The following is a 20017-nucleotide window of genomic DNA, read 5'->3' as shown; positions in this document are numbered from 1 at the left end:
GAGGACCCGAGCTAGGCTGGGCCAGCCGCCAAACCCGCCGCCCTCCGTGCGGACTCGGGCCCAGGTCCCACGACTCTCCCCGGCCCGGCGTCCCCTGCGCCTCACTCTCCTCCGCCGCGCGCCCGGGTCTTCGGGCCTCCCCGGCGGGCACCGGGAGGTTGCCAGGACCGAGCCCTTCTCCAGCCCCGCGGCCGCTCCCCGAGGGGTGCGCTGGGGACGGGCGCGCTGTACCTGGGGGTCCGCGACGGAACTGGCTCACCCTCGCGCCGCTGCCGCCGGCCTCCCTTACCCCGGAACAGAAAGTGAAAGTGGAGCCCGCGCAGAGGCAGGCTGGCGCGAGGTGCGCGTCGGCCGGGGCCCTCCTGACAGGCGCAGGAGAACCCCGGCGGAGGCGGGAGCCGGGTGAGGAGAAACCCGGCCGGGGGCAGCGCGAAGGAGACCGCGGGACCCCCGACGGAAATTCGCAAATGCGCAAGGGAAACAGCGGAGTTGCAATACGGGGGGCGATCGGGTGGGAAGCAGCACTCCTTTCTGAACGCAGATCATTCTCTCTGAGTGTCTTTGGGGGTTATTGTTTTTCAACGGTTAGCCTTCGGCGCAGCGGGGCGTTGAAAACATTTAAAAAGGGTGCGTGCTCTGGAAAGTGACGGAGGCTGGACTCCAGCTCGCTGCTCCACCAATTCTGGACGGGCTCCACGCCGGTTGGACTCAAGCGGTGTCCATCATCTCGTCTCTGCAAATGGGCTGGGAGCTCTTGGCCCGCCTCAGAAAGAAACAAGAACCTTGGAAGGACTGCTTGTGCAAAATGATGAATCCTCCGGGCTTTTAGTGGAAGGGGGTTAGGCTAGGAGATGCCTCGGAGGAGGAAGGGGATATAGATAGCCCCCCCCCGACCCCCGGAACTTCCCCGCCACCACATAGGGGCGCTTGGGCCCCAAAGATTTGCTGCTCCCCACATTAAAACGTTCCCTCTGCTTTTTCAAATCAGATGACCATTTATCCGCTCCCCTTAGAACATCAAGACTGGATGAAATGTCAAAAAAGCCCATCTTTAAATAACTGAGGGTAAATGAGGTAACAAGACAAAACACAAGCTTTCATACTCATCAAATGCTACAAGTTGGTGAGTGGCCCAACCCCCCTGGGAACTTGTTCTTACTGTACTCAGGCTGTCTTCTCTCATTTCTTTCCTGGCCTCCTTCCCTTTGAGAGCTTGGGGTTCCAAGTCACTGGAACAGTATTTCTCAACTTCTGTTTCTCAATTTTATGTTCGTTTTGAAAAATAACTAAATATATTTTGTTCTGCATAGTCTCTCCAGTCAAGGATATTTTGTAATATAAAATTAACCATCTGTCCCCAGCCCCAAAACAGGGTGAGATCGAGGCAAGTTTTCTTTCTTTACAATTCAACAAGAAATAGGCTTTGGGATTAGGTCATTTTTTCCTTTGCAGTTGTGGCAGGGCTGTCAGCGGATAGCTCTGGCCTCCAAGGCCCCCCGATGTCAGTGAGTGAGCCCGTTTGCTCAGATGAGAACTTCCTACCCAGTAAATCCATGCATGCTCTGGGGATCTGGAGAGGCAAATGGAAGATCTCCAACACAGGCATATTGAATAATAGCAGGTGTTCCCTAAGAATCTAACAAACCCCTTATCAGTGACTGTGATCACTTTCCAATTCACCTGTTCACTGAAAGCAACAAATAATAAAGCCAGCCTCATTTTGTGTGTAGTATGCATATAATTAAAACGATGGAAAAGAAGAATGAAACAGCCAAAATGTCCAGTTATCTTTAAAGACGAATTTCTATGTTGTATCAGTGAGGGCTCAATCACAGAGAATAGAATCCATCCAAGCTATTTAATTAAAAAAGGATTTATTGCCGGCTTTTATGTGACTTACGTAAACACTGGGAAGGTTTAAAAAACACACACTAGGGGGAGCTTCCAAGAACAAATTCCGAAGCCATAATGTAGAACTTGGCCACCATTGAAACTAGTTCTTTTGCCACAACCCAGAAGCCATCTGCTAAATTGGGCAGCTGCTAGCGCAGGTTCTGGCTTCGGAACCATGTCATGATGTTACAGTCTGTCCAGCAAAATGAGTATCTCAAGCCGGGCCTCCCTCCCCACTTAAAACTCAGTTTCAAATTCAGCTGTCCTACCAGTGCTTCTGTTTGGTAGAGCCTGGTGCATACCCAGAACCTAGGTGCAAGGAGATCTGGGAAAAGAAGTATTTGCTTTCCAGACTCTGCAGTGGAGTGAGGAATTCTGAAACGACGTTGGAAGACATACTGAGTAAGCCAATCACAATATTCACCATAAATATTAACCTGTATTGAAACTGAACAAATAGGGGTACCTGGGTGGCTCAGTCGGTTAAGCGTCTCCCTTCGGCTCAGGTCATGATCCCAGGGTCCTGGGATCGAGCCCCACGTTGGGCTCCCTGCTCAGCGGTGTGTCTGCTTCTCCCTCTGCCTCTTCTGCTCCCCCTGCTTGTTCTCTCTCTGTCAAATAAATAAATAAAATATTTTAAAAAAAGAAACTGAACAATAAAACAATTATAAGGAGATATCAAGTAATTTTGAATGTCTTTATGGACAAAACATAATAATTAGAAAATTGATTGTAAGTCTAATGAGAGGCATGGGGCACTTGGGAGAATGATGAATATTTACCAGATCAGATCAGCATTTAGAAATATGGCATATGAAATAATCACTCTCAAAGATGGTTTAAATCAGGGATGAGTTCTGAGGATGGATTGACATCCACCTTTCTAAACACTCTGTGCATTCAGCACAGTATTGTCATATTTTGTGAATGATATTGTTGCCTTCCAGGACATCATCAAAAAAATGAGCATATAATAGACTTTCATCAGCTGTGGATTTAATATTCACTGTTTTGACTCTTTGGTGGGGGGGGAGACTGGATATCTAGAACCTGAGTAGTTGGTAATTTCCCTGAGGCATGAATTAGAATTATAATGACCTGATGTGAGAGGAGGAGCCACTTGACCCTTGAGTGGACCTGCCCAACCACGCAAAATCCACACCCCAGTCCAATCCTGTTGTTCTGTTCATCATCACAGGCACGGTCAGTTTGTGAAGTGGTAAAAATCTAAAAAGAAAAAAGACTGAAGCTGCATTTCTAAAATTTCATGAAGGAGTTAAAGCAGTCACAAAGTTTTAAAACTCATTTTACTGCATTTTGCAGGAGAAAACATGTACTCAAGTGTATTTAAAATTACAGTCCTGCCAAAGCCTTTCAAAAGTCCGCTGTATAGACTTCTCTGTTGGCAGATCTAGAAGAAAAGCAGGCCTGGGCATTCGGTGCCTTGGACCCAGCTGAAACACGAGGTGAAGAAAGGGGCAGAAGGATTCCTTACCTATGGCCAGGTACTGGCAGTCATGTCCTAAGCCTAGATGAGTAACAAGGTCAAAGCAAGAAAAAGCCAAACCTAGGAGCTCTGTGAAAACTAGGAGATGAAACACAGAGTTTAGAAAGGAGCTCTCAAAGCAGGGGGAAATCTGAAGCTGGTAAAAGCACGAGGGGCCAAAGGGAGCACATCTCGGTAATAAAAAATTGGTGCATTTTGAGCATTTCCTATGTGCCGAGCTCCGTACCAAACACTCTATATGAAATGCATCATTTAATTCTCAAGAACACTCTAGGGTATGTGCCGTTATCATTTCCAGTGAGAAAATGGAGACTCTGTAAGGTAAGTAACTGCTGGGATATATAGCTAGGAAGTGACAGAGCCAGGTTAGTGGTGCAACTAGGATGAATTCTAGAGATTAAGTGCTCCCGCTTTTCAAATCTCTCCTAGTGTAGGTTCACTTGCGTGCCATCTTGGTTTAAAAGGAATTGGTGAGGGGTAGACTCTTGCAAGTGTGGTTGCAAGATCTTGTTTTCAGCCTGGTCACCCAAGCTATGAGCCATTAACACAACATTATCATCTAGGACCTTTGCTCTTTTACCGCTTAGCTTGACCTGGGCCTGTCAGTATTACTTCCAAAGGGTGTCTCGAATCTTTCTCTTCCTCTTCATTCCCATTGCCTCCAGTCATCTCATCTGTGCTATTACAAATGTCCTCTTAACTAGTACCGTAACTTCTGACTTCCTCTTCTTCGATCTGGTTTCTGTGCTATCATCTGTCTAAACAACCATCTAGGGGTGCCTGGGGGCATGGTCAGTTAAGCATCTGACTCTTGGTTTTGGCTCAAGTTATGATTTCAGGGTGGTGGGATTGAGCCCCACGTTGGGGCTGTGCACTCAGCGGGGAGTCTGCTTGAGGATTCTCTCTCTCCCTTCCCCCCATGCTCTCTGTCTCTCTCTCTCTCAAACAAATAAAAATCTTTAAAAGAAAAAAAGACAGCAACTACTGTGATGGGGGAGGGGAGAATATGTGGGGAGCAGGGGGAACAGGGGTACAAGGAGGGCACAGGGAGGGAAGCAGAATCAAAAACATTGTCCGCAAAAACATGGGCCCAAAAACCTAAATAAAGTCCAGAGAAGGTATCATTCCAATTAGAACCAAACAGAAATCAAAAACCGGGTCTCAAGCGGAGAGCCTACAACTAGAATCAGTCAGAAAAACAAGTTGAGGAAGTGTGTGAATAGAAGGTAATGATTTCTTTCTTATATAGGCCTTTAGATTTGCCTGTGGGTGGGAAGAGACAGGTGACAGGTGCCCTTAAGAACAGGGTATTATGCTGAACTATGCTATGTAACAAATTTAGGTGCTGGAAAAAACACACATTTATTGCCTCACGGTTTCTGGGGGTCTGGCTTATAGGCACAGCCTATCTGGGTCCTCTGCTGAGGGTCTCACAAGGTGGCAATTAAGATGTCATCCGGGGGCTCAGTCAGTTAAGCGTCTGACTGTTGGCTCTTGATTGCGGCTCAGGTCATGATCTTGGGGTTGTGGGATTGAGCCCCACGTTGGGCTCCGAGCTGGGCATGGAGTCTGCTTGGGATTCTCTCTCTGCCCCTTCCCACCGCCCCCCTCTCTGCCTCTCTCTAAAAAAACGATGTCATCCAGGACTGTGGTCTCATCTAAGGCTTGACTAAGGAAGGATCCACTTCCAACCTCACTCAGGCTTTTGAGGAATTCAGTTCCATTAGTTTATAGGACTGAGCTCATCAGTTTCTTGGGGCTATTGACTGAAGTCTGCCCTCATCTCCCCGTTCTTTCCCACGTAGGGTCCCCCAGCATGGCTGTCTGCCTTCCCCAAGCCAGCAACAGAGGGAGCAACTCAATCAAGGTGAGCTTTACAGTCGCAAGTAACACAATCACATAATCATATACATCCCATCACCTTTGCTGTATTCTATTTGTTAGAAGCAAGTGGCAGGTCCTGCCCATACTCTTGGGCAGGGGATCACACAGGGACGTAGATACCAGGAGGCAGGGATCAGGGGGCCACCTTAGGTGTCTATCCATCACAGGTACCAAAAAACTTTGACACCACTTCTTACCTTACCAGTCCCCCAAAGTCCACTCCCATCACCCTGACCCAAGGCCCCACGATCTCGTGCCTAGATACTACAACAGCCTCCAAGTCCTCCTCCTTTCTGGGCTTGCCTCCTTAAAATGCATTCCACACAGCAGGCAAAGTTGTCTCCTTCGAATGGACAAGAATCTTAGTCTCTCACTCAAGCGTGCAAAATTTAACACATTTTAAATTTTTATCTAAATTAACAAATTCTACCCTAAGATTCCATTCCATGAGGTTGTTGGGATATCCAGTCTCAGTTATTATTGGCTTCATTTAACCCTCCCCCCAGGGCACCCTCCCAAGGTCTTAAGCACTGCCAAAATATCCCAGGGTCTTATGTTCCTACTGGTTACCATGACATACTTCTTCAGCTTCAAGTCCAGGGCATCTGCTGCTTCCAGGCCTTGCTGGTTCAGAGATAGCTTTGGCCCTAGGCTCCAACCTTCCTACATGCAGCATGTGCCCAGCCTCTCTGAGATCTTGGGGCCTCCGCAGGAACATGGTTTCCTAGTGGTACACTTGTTCCTTCTGTCTTTGGGATGTCCTTCACCTTGACCTAGGTTGGGAATTTAGAAATTCCTCTTGCTATTTTCCCTTTCCTCCACCCTACTGAGTCACCAAAATATTCAGCTTTTCTCACAGTCAGATGTTGCTTTCGAGCAAGTTCTGCTTTAGAGCACACAAATAACCCTAAAACAGGGAAGTTAAAAACTCAGTTATCTGCTTGAGCTAGAGGACTCAACAACATGGGGAGGAAGACACACAAATTAATACCTTAATTTTCTTTTGCTATCTTCCTTCAGTAAAGCTGCATACTCAGACAGGAAATCCCACCCTTTCCAACTTCCTCCAAGAAGATGGGACTCAAGTTCCTATTGTGAAGCATCTTGCCCTGGACGAGAACTCCTATACAAAAACTGAAGCCTGCTTGTGGAAGACTCCTTTTCCTGGACTCCCCAGGCCAGGCAGGTGAATGTAGGTACTCGGTGAATTTCTCACTCCAACAGACCTACTTCCCGGGCACATCTCCCTTAAAAAGAGTCCTTCTTGGCACTGGCTGCATCCCACCCAGAACATTAGGCCCGACCCAGCATCCTCGGAGTGTAGAAAATCTCTGATGAAACTTACCTGCACCAGGTGAGGCTACAAATAACAGGTCTGTCTCCCAATTTGAATCTCCAGTGACGTTTAACCTTTTCTCAGGGCTATTCTCTCACTAGCCACCCCACCCTAACCCGCCCACCCACCCAAATTAGGAGGCAGCCCACATCAAGGAGGGAGGACAGTGGCCCCTCTGTGAGTTGCTAGGGCCTTTCCCTGTTTCTTTTTCCCCCGCTGGTTAGATGAGACCCACCTCCTCGCATTGTCTGTTGTCCTTTCCTCTACCCAAACATAAAGAGCCTCATTTCCCACCCTCCTCTCTGCACTTTAGCCACGCTAGCCTTTTCATTTTTCTAGTGTGCTCTTCTTCTTCTTCAGCCCCGTGACCTTCCTACATGTTCTTCTAGCTGCCTGAGTTCCCCTAGCTCCTGCTTCTTCTAGCTTACTCCAATTCTTCCAACTCTCAGGGGCCCCTGCTTTATCTCTCTGAGGGCAAGAGGAGATGTAGGGACCAACCGAGTCTAGCCCTCTGAGAAACCAGAGCGGTTCCACTGTCTGAGCCCCCTCAAATTTCCCGACATCACCCCCAAGCCAGTCGTGCCTTAGTTCTGTCATTGCTGGCAGTGAGTTCCCACCTCTTAAAGAAAAAAAATATATTTCACTTTCATTTAGTTCCAAATACTTTTTAATTTCTTTTGACACATCTTCTTTGCCGTATGTGTTATTTGGTCTTCAGATACCTTGGGATTTCTGGCTATCCTTCTATGATTCATTTCTGGTTTGATTCCATTGTAGTCTGAAAGCATACTTTGTGTGATATTTACTCTTTTAAATTTGGTAAAGTATGTTTATGGCCCAGACTGTGGCCTGTCTTGGCAAATGTTCCATGTGAGCTGCAGAATATGTAATCCTGCTACCATTAGATGAAGTATTCTATAAATGCCAATTAGAGCCAGTTGATTAATGGTTATATCTCTTTTTCACCATTGAATCTCTGCAATGTTAACAGAGAGTATGACCCATAGTATGTGCTCCAAAAAGTTATTGAATAAGAGGAGAAGGAGCAAGCAGGAGGAAGGGAAAAATGGATACAGAGATTTCACATGTTATTCCCCTGATTAAAAGCTTTCAATTAGGGGTGCCTGGGTGGCTCAGTCGTTAAGCATCTGCCTTCAGTTCAGGTCATGATCCCAGGGTCCTGGGATTGAGTCCTGCGTTGGGCTTCCTGCTCAGCAGGGAGCCTGCGTCTCCCTCTCCCCCCACCCCTGCTTGTGTTCCCACTCTCGCTGTCTCTCTCTCTCTATCAAATAAATAAATAAAATCTTCCAAAAAAAAAGCTTTCAATAGTTCACTATAATCTATACATTTTAACTACTGTTCTTCCTATTCAGTAGTAATATGTCACAATTTTTTACTATATTTCTTCTGTAACAAATGCAATCATTTTATGTACCACTGTAGAAGGGGGAAAAAACGTCCTGCCAAGAAAATTGTGAGATGCCATCAATTTTGAAGCTGTTAAGCTATGAAAAAACGTGAGTCATAGAGTTGATAAAATATTGGAGTTAGCTACAAGTTTGTCTTACGTGACGGATGGGTCCATAGCTTATTTATCTCTGTGTCCCCAGCACCAAACACAGTACATGACACAGAGTAGACGCTGAATAACATTAGTTTAGTCATCTGAGGTGTCCCTCATTCCCTACCACCAGACACCTGGCTTTCCTTCACTCCCCAGCCTCAGAGCCTTTGTGCTCTAAAGCTGCCAGTGTTCCTGGCGGGCCAGAGATTTAAATTTCTTTTGAAATGCATTTGCTCCACAAAATCCTGACACCTTTTCACTTTTCTCATAACTTTGCTGTAGGCTGTCAGCTACATTCCAGCTAAGTATCTGCCAAACTCCCCAAAGTGCTACTGTGAGCAAGTAACATCCTGCCCCACTCTGCCCACTCCCTCCAGGCCTTCAGCCTGAGCCCAGAGATGCGCCAGTGACGTTTTAGGTGCTGCAGCAAACCAGTGGGGAAGAGAATTCGGGCAGGGAGCACTTTCGGAAGCTTCAAGTAGGTTGTTAATTACTCCTGTCTATACACAGGGCTGGCCTTTCTCTAACTTTTATTTATTTTGAATATCTATTTGGGAAAGCAAAAAATAAATAAATAAATAAGTAAAACTCAGGGATCTGCACCTCAATCATATAAACCCGATTCCTTTTAATCCCTTTTACAGAGGACTTCTTTAAAAGAATGATCTTTCAGAGAAAGACAATTATATGATTTCACTCATAGGTGGAATTTAAGAAACAAAACAGAGGAGCATAGAGGAAGGGAGAGAAAAATAAAACAAGATGACATCAGAGAGGAAGACAAACCGTAAGAGATTCTTAATCATAGGAAACAAACTGAGGGTTGCTGGAGGGGAGAGGGGTGGGGGGGATGCGGTAACTGGGTGATGGACATTAAGGAGGGCATGTGATGTAATGAGCACTGGGTGTTATATACAACAGATGAATCACTGAACTCTACCTCTGAAACTAATAATACACTATATGTTAATTAACTGAATATAAATTAGATTAAATTTAAAAAAAATAAAAGAATGATCCTGGGGCACCTGGGTGGCTAAGTCAGTTGCGTGTCTGACTCTTGATCTTAGCTCAGGTCTTGATCTCAGCATCTTGATCTCATGAGTTCAGGCCCTGTGTTAGTTAAAAAAATTTTAAAAAATTTAAAAAGTAAAAGAATGCTTCCAAATGGGTATCTTGGTGGAGTGAAGGTAGCTTCTCAATTTAGCCAGCATGGTGGTTTGTTTGTTTTTAAACATGTGAATTGGCTATCCATTCTCTAGTGGGCCAGGACATCATTTCCTAACCATTGTACTGTGGTAGGTTCATATATTCCTATTACCCACTGGACCTTTCAAAGTGTCTGAATTTTGCCTTGAATTTTTTTGCCTTGAATGTGTGCTTTTTCTTCTCCAGAAGGACCTCCAGCTCACCATGTCCCCTTAATTTTCTTACCCTCATTTTGAGATTAATTGGCCATTAGAGATGGGTCAGTTTCTCTCACTGTAGGAGAAACTATTCCCTGAAGATGAAATAAACTGGTTATAGAAATGTTTATTAGGTATATGTACTGGTGCAGGGTGTCGCTCTAAAATAATCTCCACCTTATCATAAAGCTCACATATCCATGGCATTTATGAGGCAGTGTTGGAGAAGGGAGAGGGATGGATGGGATTAACAAAGCGTGTCACAATGTTAACATTTAGTACCACATGAACAGTTCTGGGATCTGAGACCCCCTGTAACCCCAGCTCTAGTTCACACCTTCCAACCACATCTTCCCTGTGTTCTTGCTTGTGTTTAGTGAGCACAGGAAGAAGGGGGTAGGGGTGGGTAGAAGTGTAGCGTCTTGGAGAAGTTCTAGTGAGTCCTTTAATTGGTGACCACAAGGAACACGTGTTCTTTCATCTTCCTTTATAGTCAGTCAGTTGGAGGTAGAAAACACGTGAGTAAGAAGTTAAAAATAACACTGAAATGTTTCCCTGTGTTTAAGGAGTTAAAATACAAAAATGTTTTCTGGAGTTGGCTGCTTTTAATCTTAAAATAGTAATGGTACTTTCCATTTCCTTTTTCCCCTCCACCTCACCTTTCCCCTGCCTCCTAGCCGCTGCATGCCACTCACCCCCCTGAAAGAAATGAAAGTTTCCAAATGCTTATCTGAAGAACACTGAGACCCCTGTATTGGTTGAAACCCCATGAGGGTAATAGAAGAATAGTGGATCCTTGAAACAGTGACCATTATTTTTCCTACCAGGCCAATTTAAAGTCAAATTTATTAGGTTTCATAATTATTTTCCAAGTAAGATTTTTCATTCATAGACTAACCTATTTAAAGCTACAGGGATAAATTAGGCCTATTAGAAATGAACCACACTCATCTTGTAAATTATTTTAAATTTTAAGCCTGGAATTCTCCTGCCATTTATAAGAAAGGAAAAATTTTCTACTAAGCACAAAAAGAACGGAACCACTGAAAGCATAGTCACCATCTCTGCTGCCTTTTGTGGTATCTAACCCCAATTTCTTCTTATTTTCTATTTTAGGGTCAAGCCTTTGATTTATAGGTCTTTTTCATTATGGAGATATAGTTCACATAGATTTGTGTAAGTTTCAGATGTACAACATGTTGATTTGATACACTTATATATTGCGTATTGCCACCAAGCAGTAGCCAACACCTCCATCAAATCACACAATTATCATTTCTGTGTGTGTGTGTGTGGTGAGAACACGTAAGATTAGCAGTCTCTTAGCAACTTTCAAGTATATAACACAATAATGTTAACTATAACACAATGCTGTGCATTAGATCCCTAGAACTTATCTTGAAACTACAAGTTTGGCCAACATCTCCCCAATTTCTACACCCCCAGCCCCTGGTAACCACCATACTACTCTCTGTATCTACATTTGCTTTTTTTAGATTCCACATGTAAGTGAGATCATACAGTCTTTGTCTTTTTCTCTGACTTACCTCACTCAGCATAATTTCCTCAAAGTCCATCCATGTTGCCAGAAATGGCAGGATTTCCTTCTTTCTCATGGCTGAATAATATTCCATTGTTTGAATATTCCACAACTTTTTTTTATCCATTCATCCACTGATAAACATTTAGGTTGTTTCCATATCTTGGCTATTGTGAATAATGTCGAAATAAACATGGGAATGCAGATATCTTTTCAATATCCTGTTTTCATTTCCTTTGGATAGATACCAAGAAGTGGGATTGCTGGATCGTATAGTAGTTCTATTTTTAATATTTTGAGGAAACTCTATACTGTTTTCTGTGGTGGCTACACCAGTTTACATTCCCACCAATAGCGCACAAGTGTTCTCTTTTTTTCACATCTTTGTCAACACTTGTTCTCTCTTGACTTCTAGATGTCAGCCATTCGAATAGGTATGGGACGATATCTCGTGGTTTTGATTTGCATTTCCCTGGTGATTAGTGATGTGAGCATCTTTTCATATACCTCTTGGCCATCTGTATGTCTTCTTTGGAAAAATGCCTATTCAGTTCCTGTGCACTTTTTTTTTTAATTGTATTTATTTATTTGAGAGAGAGAGTAAATGAGAGAGAGAGAACACAAGCAGGGAGGGGCAGAGGGAGAGGGAGAAGTAGACTCCCTGCTGAGCAGGAAGCCCGACATGGGGCTCAATCCTCGGACTCCAGGATCATGACCTGAACTGAAGGCAGACCCCTAACCAACTGAGCCACCCAGGTGCCCCCCTGTGCTTGTACATGTGCTTTTTAAATCAGGTTGTATTGTTGCTGTTTTTGTTGTTGAGTTATATGAGTTTCTTATATATTTTGGATACTAACCCCTTATCAGATATATATTTTGCAAATATTTTCTCCCATTCTGCACACTGCCTTTTCATTCTAATAGTTTCTTTCACTCTGCAGAAGCTTTTTAGTTTGATGTAGCCCCACTTGTTGATTTTTGCTTTTGTTGCTTGCGCTTTTGGTGTCATACACAATCATTGGCAAGACCCAGTTAAGGAGCTTTTTTCTTATGTTTTCTTCTGGGAGTTTTATGGTTTCCAGTCTTATGTTTAAATCTTTAATCTATTTTGAGTTAATTTTTGTGAGTGGTGTAAGATAGGGGTCCAAATTCACTTTTCTGCATGTGATTATCTAGTTTTCGCAGTATATTTGTTAGAGACTATCCTTTCCCCATTGAGTATTCTTGGCTCCCTTGTCAAATATTAGTTTGACTATGTACTCAGGGGTTTATTTCTGGGCTCTTGATTCTGTTCCATTGATGTGTCTATTTTGATACCAGTACCATACTGTTTTAATTACTATAGCTTTGTTATATAGCTTGACATCAGGAAGTGTGATTCTCCTTCTTGCTCTCTTTTTGTTCTTTTTTAGGATTACTTTGGCTACTGGGGTCTTTTGTGGTTCCATACAAATTTTAGGATTGATCTTTCTATTTCTGTGAAAATGCATTGGAATTTTGATGAGGAATGCATTGAATCTATAGATGGCTTTATGTGGTATGGACATTTTAATAATATTAAATCTTCTGATCTATGAACTTGGATATCTTTCCATTTGTTTGTGTCTGCTTCAATTCGTACGTTCATCAAAGTCTTACAGTTTTCAGATCTTTCACTTCTTTGGTTGAATTTATTCCTAAGTATTTTATTCTTTTTGATACTATTACAAATGGAATTTTTTAAAATTTCTTTGTCAGATATTTAGTTGTTAACATATAGAACTGCAAATGATTTCTGCATGTTGATTTTCTTCCTGCAAATCTACTGAGTTTGTTGATTAATTCCAACAGCATTTTGGTTGAGTCTTTAGGATTTTCTATTCTGTATATAAGGTCATATCACCTGCAAACACAGTTTTACTTTTTCCTTTCCAATTTGGAAGCCTTTTATTTCTTTATCTTGCCTGATTGCTCTAGGTAGGACATCAAGTACTGTGTTAAGTAAGAGTGGTGAGAGTGGGCACCTTTGTCTTTTTCTGTCCTAAAGGAAAAGTTTTAACCTTTCATTGTTAAGGATGACGTAAGTTTGTTACATATGGACTGTATTATGTTGACATATGTTCCTTCTATATCCGATTTGTTGAAGGTTTTTATAATGAAAGGATGTTGTATTTCGCCAAATGCTTTTTCTGCATCTATTGAGATTATCTAATTTATAAATTTTTTGTAGATCATTAGATTTTAATTATGACCACAAAGTAAAGATTGATACATTTCAAAAGAGAAATCCAGTTATTGAATGTAAATGGATTACTATGAATACAGAAGGCTCTAGATTCATTATAAATGTATATTAGTAATAATAATAATATAAATATTTATTGGGCACTTATTAGGTATCAGTCTTTTCCAATATTAAATTCTGAATCATAAATATTACTTAGGTAAATATGTATTAAGAGGAAAAATTAAATAAATGAGAATTGATGGCATTAGTAGGTTATTTTCAAAAAACAGTTTACTATAGACAGGTCCTCTAATTAAGCAGTTTTGCCACACACCCCAAATAGTGGTGCACCCATCATGTGGGGGGATTATAGAATCCTCAGGGTAATGAGAGTGTGAGAGATTTTCAGAACCATCCTTCAGTGTGAGAACAAAGCTCATTCTGACATCATCCTGGATGAGTGGGAATCTGTCCTAGTTTTAAACATGTTACATTTCAGCAATTCTAGACACCTGGGAGAGGGAGGGAAGCCCGATAAGCTTCAAAATAATCTAGATGTTAAGAAATTACTCACTCACTGGCAATCAAAATTAACAGTTTGCTTCTTCATGATATTTTAATTTTGCGTTTTCATGACTTTAAACAAATTCTGAAGTCCGTTGGGGTCCAATCCTAAATAACTTACACATGTATGTAGATATTATTGCCCTGATAAAAGATTCTTTGTTTTTTCATATACTAAATAAAATACAGTGGATTTCCGAAATTCATCTGAGTTTATTTACAACATTGCATCCTACAGCCCTCGTACTCCTGGCATACTGACCTGTTTTGAATTTTACTAAATCCAAGAATGCCCTTAATGGGAAAGGAGCTGAAAACATCATTTTCCCCATAGCAACAAATGAACTAGTCATTTCTCTGATATACATTAAGACTTCCTGATTGAATTCTTCTCATCACTGTGATCTTTTGATCCATTCTAATCCAGTGACACTAATCATTTTAGATTCTGTGGATATAGACATTTTCATCTATAAAAAAATTTCCTGGCTGACATAATAATCAGCTCAATATTGAATTAAAGAAAACATTAGGAAGCAGGGTTAAGAAATTACAATGTGTGGCTTAGTTTCCTTGAGGGCATCTGCCTTCCAAATTCATGATGATTCACTCTTACTATTTTTAATAATTTTTATATGTATTTTTGAATAAGTAATATATACCCAGAGCACAAAAGGCCAAGAGTACAAAATGGTACACATGGGAAAGTAAATATCTCTCATCAGTGGACATGCTATTCACTGTTAGTGGGTGGATAAACCCTTTTGAACAGCAAATTGGCATTAGCTAGTAAAGTTGAAAGTGTGGAATTTCTACTTCTGTGAGTGAAAATAGGTAAACTGGACCAATTCTCCCAGTGACCACAAAAAAAGCTTGAAAGTTTTTAAAAGGAATCTTACCAAATGCATCAAAGAACTAACAAGATGTCAAGGAGTGACATTTGAGATCCCTTTGAAAGAAATCTCGAAAAAGTTGGAGTCCTGGGCCCTCCAGAGGTGGGGACCCTGGGAATCCCTGTCTCACGTGAGATGAAACCCCAGGGGGCAGCATCCCAGGAGGAAGGATTAACCGGAAAGGAAAGTAGCCCATGCAGACTGCTGGCTAGCTCGAGGTCCTCGAAGAGACCCTGAAAAAGGAGGATGACTTTGGCACTTGATGAAGGGAATGATTTTCATAACATCATTCTATGCCTCAAATTGACTCTTGAAAGGAAGATGGTGTGTAGGCCCTACAACTCCCCCACCCCCATCCAGGTATGTAACTTCAGGAAACTGTAGCTATATGTACCAGGAGGCACGTGCAGGATGTGCACTGCAGTGCGGTGATAACTAAAAACTAGAAATAATCCAAATGTTCATCAACAAAATGAGATATTCGTATAATCGAACACAACCTAGAGCAGTAAAAATAAATGAACTATTGCTGTATGAATCAGTATAGATAAATCTCACAAATATAATATTCAGCAAAATAATGCAGCAAAAGATGATGTGTAGTGTGATACTAATAATATAAAGTTCTAAAACAAACAAACAAAAACCTCGGGGTGCCTGGGTGGCTCAGTCAGTTAAGCCTCTGACTCTTGATCTCAGCTCGGGTCTTCATTCCAGGGTCTTGAGTTCAAGCTCTGCATTGGGCTCCACAATGGGCGTGGCACAGGCGACTTAAAAGTAAATAAATAAACAAATAAACAAAACAAAACAAAAAAACTAACAATATGTTATTTAGGAATAAACACACATGTAGTGTATGTGTTCCCAAGCTGAAAAGCAAGAGAACAACAAACATAAAATTCAGGGTAATGGTTGCCTCTGGTACAGGGTGCTTCAGCCATATTAATCATGTTCTCTTTAGAAACAATCATTCTGGATCCCCCAAATCTATCTTCGGCACACAGATGCACTTTGGAAAGGCAAAGAGTACCTTTCTTTTATTGATTATAAGGCCTGCAGTTTGTGCAATGGCTACTTTCCTTCTAGGTTTATCAGTACCCCCAGCATGTGGTCCCCCAGGGTCTCATCACAAGATGTGAACTTGTAGCATCTCTCAAGTCACATGAGTTAGATATAGCCTACAGTGTCCTTGTCTCTCCCATCAGTTCTTGGAATAGCATTTGGCCAGGGAAATGCTGCAATTGCTTCCCCCAGAACCTAGGCTTAGCAGGGTAGACAGGAAACATGGAGAAGTAGAGAAGAAGCTAACCTCTGCCCACCTCTTTTCCCACTGCAGATTTGTCTCCTGGAGCAGGATCAAGCTGAGGTTGAGGAGAGCTGTAACTTTGAATGAGTGTCAAGGTTTTGTTTTTGTTTTTTTAACGTATTATTACAGTAAACTATTCTATATGACTATGGCAGTGAGAATATTTTGAGATAGAAGTAATTAGAAGTTATTCTTATCTCTGAATAACCAGAGGAAACTATGGAGCCTGCCAGTGATTTTATCCAAGAGATGGGCATTCAGAAATGGCATGGGTGAAGAGTACATTTGCTTAAACAAGAGTCCCACCTAACATACTGATTGCCCAGTAATTGGGTACAAAAATGGATTCCCTAGATTAAGCCAAGCTCTCCAATCCCTCTGGAAAACATGCTGACTGATCGATCTCACAGCAAACTTAGGTCCTGGTGTGCCAGTGAGCTGTGTGCCCCCAGTTGAGGCAAATGCTGGCCAGGAGTCCCTTGTGTTTGTTCCCAACCTGTTAATGTCAACTGTGTCCTTGATGTAGTTACTCAGGTTAAAGAAGTGTGATGAAACAATGGGTGGTAAAAGGAAGTTGTTGTTGCATCTGTGAAGATCAAGCTGATTATTTGGGAAAGTCTCGATAAAGTTGAATAGAATTGGGTGTGAATACAACAACTGGGAAAGACTGAGAAAAAATATAAAAATATGGAAAGGTGCTGTGTTTAGATTGTTTCACAAATATCCCTACAGTCTTCCTCTTAAATGAGCAATGTGTAAAAATTAAATAATCTGAGGAAATTATTTCCAGGTCCTTTCCAAATGTGTCATTTTGTGATTTTTTTACACATAAAAATATATCATCTTCATAAAAATGGACAGGATTTGTAAAATGCATTTAGTCTCTGAAAATGTGCTATATATAACAGATAACTTTATACATACAAAGGAAGAATGATGCTACAAATATCTTAGGTTTTAGGTTTCTTAATGTAAATACTCTTGTATACTGCTTGAATTGAATTCGTGATTCCTTTAGGCTAATAAGCTTCCAAACCAATAAATACTTTGACAGAAGCTAAAACTATTGATTGCATTATTCAATCTCCCGATGGTGACATTTTTAGGATTGCTTTTGTCCAATTGACAATCTCTTTATGTTCCATGATGCTTCTCTAAAAAACGGGACCCTAAGCTTCAAGAGTACATGTTCATTCCTGTGTTTTTTGATCACATAAATATTCCTTAATAAGTGATTTTGGAAGTGTTGATTTGTTTACTGATATCAAAATGGTGAATTTGGGAAAGGGAGTTTCTCAGATTTAAAAAAAAATTTGAAACCACTCTTCCAGAGAATACCTAAGGCCCTTCCATTTCTAACCTTCTACAGTTCCATTTTTCACTCAAGGACTGAAAGCTCTCCTTTCTCTAAACCATATTTTACAAGATGGAAAATATATAAATATTTTAAGAAATATGTACTCCATTATAAAGTCAATTCAAAATATTGGTTCACTGAAGTACTACTATATGCAGAGCACTACATTAGGGACTGAGAAGACATCAAAATAAAAAGAATTATGTTCATGGCTCCTGACCTCACCTTGCCTAAGGAAACAACATACAAATTCAATGACCGGATTTTCTTTTTCCAGTTTCAACCCTTTATGTGTCTTCTGTGTTTCCTGTCCAGATATCTCTGTCTTTGTATTTGCAAACAAAGGAGAACACTCCCAACATTAACTTGAAATCTTGAGGATAGCTCCACAGAAGGAATAAAGCGTCGCCCTAAGCTGTAGTAGCTTTGGATTTTTGGTTCCTCAGGAATTCAACTACATCTACAATTAAAGTGACGTTTGATGAAAAAAAAATGTTTTTGATAATCTCACAGTCACAAGAATCTTCTTCAATAAATCCATTTTCTTTTTGCTAGAATACGTGTGTAGTTTGTCAACATGTTTTAATTCATGGGTTTGCAGTCAACAGGCTGGGTTCCTCTTCCAGCTCTGCCATTTTCTATTTCTAAGAGTCCATTCAGCTCTCTAACCAGGGTTTTGTAGTCTGTAGAATGGAAATAAGCATGCCAACCATAAAGAGTGCTGTGCAGAGTGAGCACATCATTAATGTTCATTCTTTCTTTCATTTCAATGCAGTTATCAGACCACATCCAATTTGAGGAATTTTAAATTAGTTGCTAAGCTGTGACATGATAAGAGGAGTCTTGGGTTGGATGAATATAAACTTTCACTGAGCCAGAACTTTCACATTTGGCCCGGTTAACAGTAAAATAAACTACCTGAAGAAGAAAAGGAAAGACTTGAGAACATAATCAAAATAAAATTAATTGACATCAGCGGTAGCTGCAATTTGCTGACACTCTCTAGTAAACAACATGGAAACAGACTTGGGGAGGTGATCACTGGAAGTGTTTGATGCTGTATGAAGGAATAGTTTTTTTTTTTTAATTATTTCACTGTTATTACTAAATCATTGCTATGTCGTGTTTAACCCATACTGTATAAATCATCTGATGAAGATTCATTTCTATCTAATTTTTTGTTATGAGATACAAATGTTGACAACCCCAAGAAATACAAGATGATAATTACCTAGTAATAGGCATTTTTTTCAGACCTACTAAATCAAGACCTGATTCAGGGAGTATAAATTTACATTTTAAAGAAAGACCCCAGGGGCACCTGGGTGGCTCAGTCAGTTAAGTGGCTATCTTCAGCTTGGGTCATGATCCCGGGGTCCTTCCTGGGATCGAGCCCCGTGTTGGGCTCCCTGCTCAGCAGGAAGTCGGCTTCTCCCTCTCCCTCTGCCTCCCCCAACCCCGCACTTGTGTGCTCTCTCTCTCTCAAATAAATAAAATCTTTAAAAAAAAATAAAGAAGGATCCCATATGACTCTTAAGCACACAACCAGTTTAGAACCAGTAGAAATAGGGCTTTTTATTTTAGTAGTTACTGTATGTTGAACCCTTCCAGTCTTAAGGAATACTACAGGACTGTTAGGGGTATACTGGTTGTTGAAAAGATTGCTTTGGTATCAGTGAAAAATAAATCACTATGACATTTTGGCTTGAGGTAAAATTACGACATTGCCTATTGAGAAAGGTGAAACCCTTCCATTGACTGACCCAGGAGGTTCAAGGATAATTGGAGTTGCCAAGTAGGTTATGACACATGCCACTTTGGAACTGCTTGAGGCTTGCTGAGTGATTCTTGCCACATGATGGGGTCCTCGGGGACCTGTTAAATTCCCTGAGGATATGGAGGATTGGACACTGTCCCATTAAGTGCCAGAATCTGTACAGGGATCTTGAAAAACACAAATGAAAGCTAGATAGAAGCTTAAATGCTGCTCTTGAATACCAATCCTGTGGTCAGAATTTCCCATCAAATGTCATTTAACAACAACAATAAAATAGAATATCCCTAAGTAGAGAAAATTTATTTGTATGGAATAATGTAAAGGAATACCAGATGCTTTAAAAATTTAACGCTGATTATCTTGTTATTTATTATCTCTTTGTGTATGATTTTAAAGTCTAAGTTTACAGTGTGTTTTTCCTATATAACCGTGTTTTAAACTGCACTATGAGAACTAAATTCAGCCGTAGAAACATGAATAAATACTTCAAAAGCTACAGTAGCAAGGCTCACAAGTAAGGAAGGCCCATCCTAATTATTAGTTACCACAAATCTCAATAGGTAGGTCAGAGACTCCACAAGGAGTAATCCGGTCTCTGGGAACATACAAGGACTACCTAAGGGACACCCAGGCAGACAGAAGGCTCCCAAGTAATCAGTTTCCAGAGCCTCAACTACATACATACCCTATCTAAACATGATCTGAGAACACCCCTGGGGTTAGGGGTGATACAGGATCTCTTTTCCACCTTTGCTTTAACTTCACCAAAAAAAAAAAAAAAAAA

The 20017-nt window shown here is 41.3% G+C and overlaps 1 protein-coding gene and 2 long non-coding RNA genes across 6 annotated transcripts in view; 1 reads left to right on the top strand and 2 right to left on the bottom strand.

Annotated features, from left to right (window-relative positions):
• ERAP1 (endoplasmic reticulum aminopeptidase 1) overlaps positions 1-337 on the bottom strand; it is a 38189-nt gene extending 37852 nt beyond the window's left edge. The window contains exon 1 of one of the 2 annotated variants that reach the window (XM_031028087.2): positions 232-337. The gene's annotated coding sequence lies outside the window, so the exon portion shown is untranslated. The remainder of the gene's footprint in view (positions 1-231) is intronic. The other variant, XM_006733276.3, reaches the window with a different exon arrangement.
• On the top strand, positions 331-17155 carry LOC145722645 (uncharacterized). Of its 3 annotated transcripts, XR_014147048.1 has the most exons (4): positions 331-1123; positions 5206-5267; positions 6305-6476; positions 16130-17155. It is a non-coding gene; the product is annotated as an uncharacterized LOC145722645 (long non-coding RNA). The 3 variants fall into 3 exon arrangements; XR_014147046.1 differs by lacking the exon at positions 16130-17155 and having other exon boundaries at positions 6305-7853; XR_014147047.1 differs by lacking the exon at positions 16130-17155 and having other exon boundaries at positions 331-2295; positions 6305-7853.
• LOC145722644 (uncharacterized) overlaps positions 14032-20017 on the bottom strand; it is a 32271-nt gene continuing 26285 nt past the window's right edge. The window contains exon 3 of the long non-coding RNA XR_014147045.1: positions 14032-15563. This is a non-coding gene — a long non-coding RNA (uncharacterized LOC145722644). The remainder of the gene's footprint in view (positions 15564-20017) is intronic.

Source organism: Leptonychotes weddellii, chromosome 7 (assembly GCF_054177405.1).
Source record: "Leptonychotes weddellii isolate Sample4059 chromosome 7, ASM5417740v2, whole genome shotgun sequence".
Classification (NCBI taxonomy): domain Eukaryota; kingdom Metazoa; phylum Chordata; class Mammalia; order Carnivora; family Phocidae; genus Leptonychotes; species Leptonychotes weddellii.
Note: the sequence above shows the minus strand (reverse complement) of the source record. Positions and strands in the feature narration are given on the sequence as shown.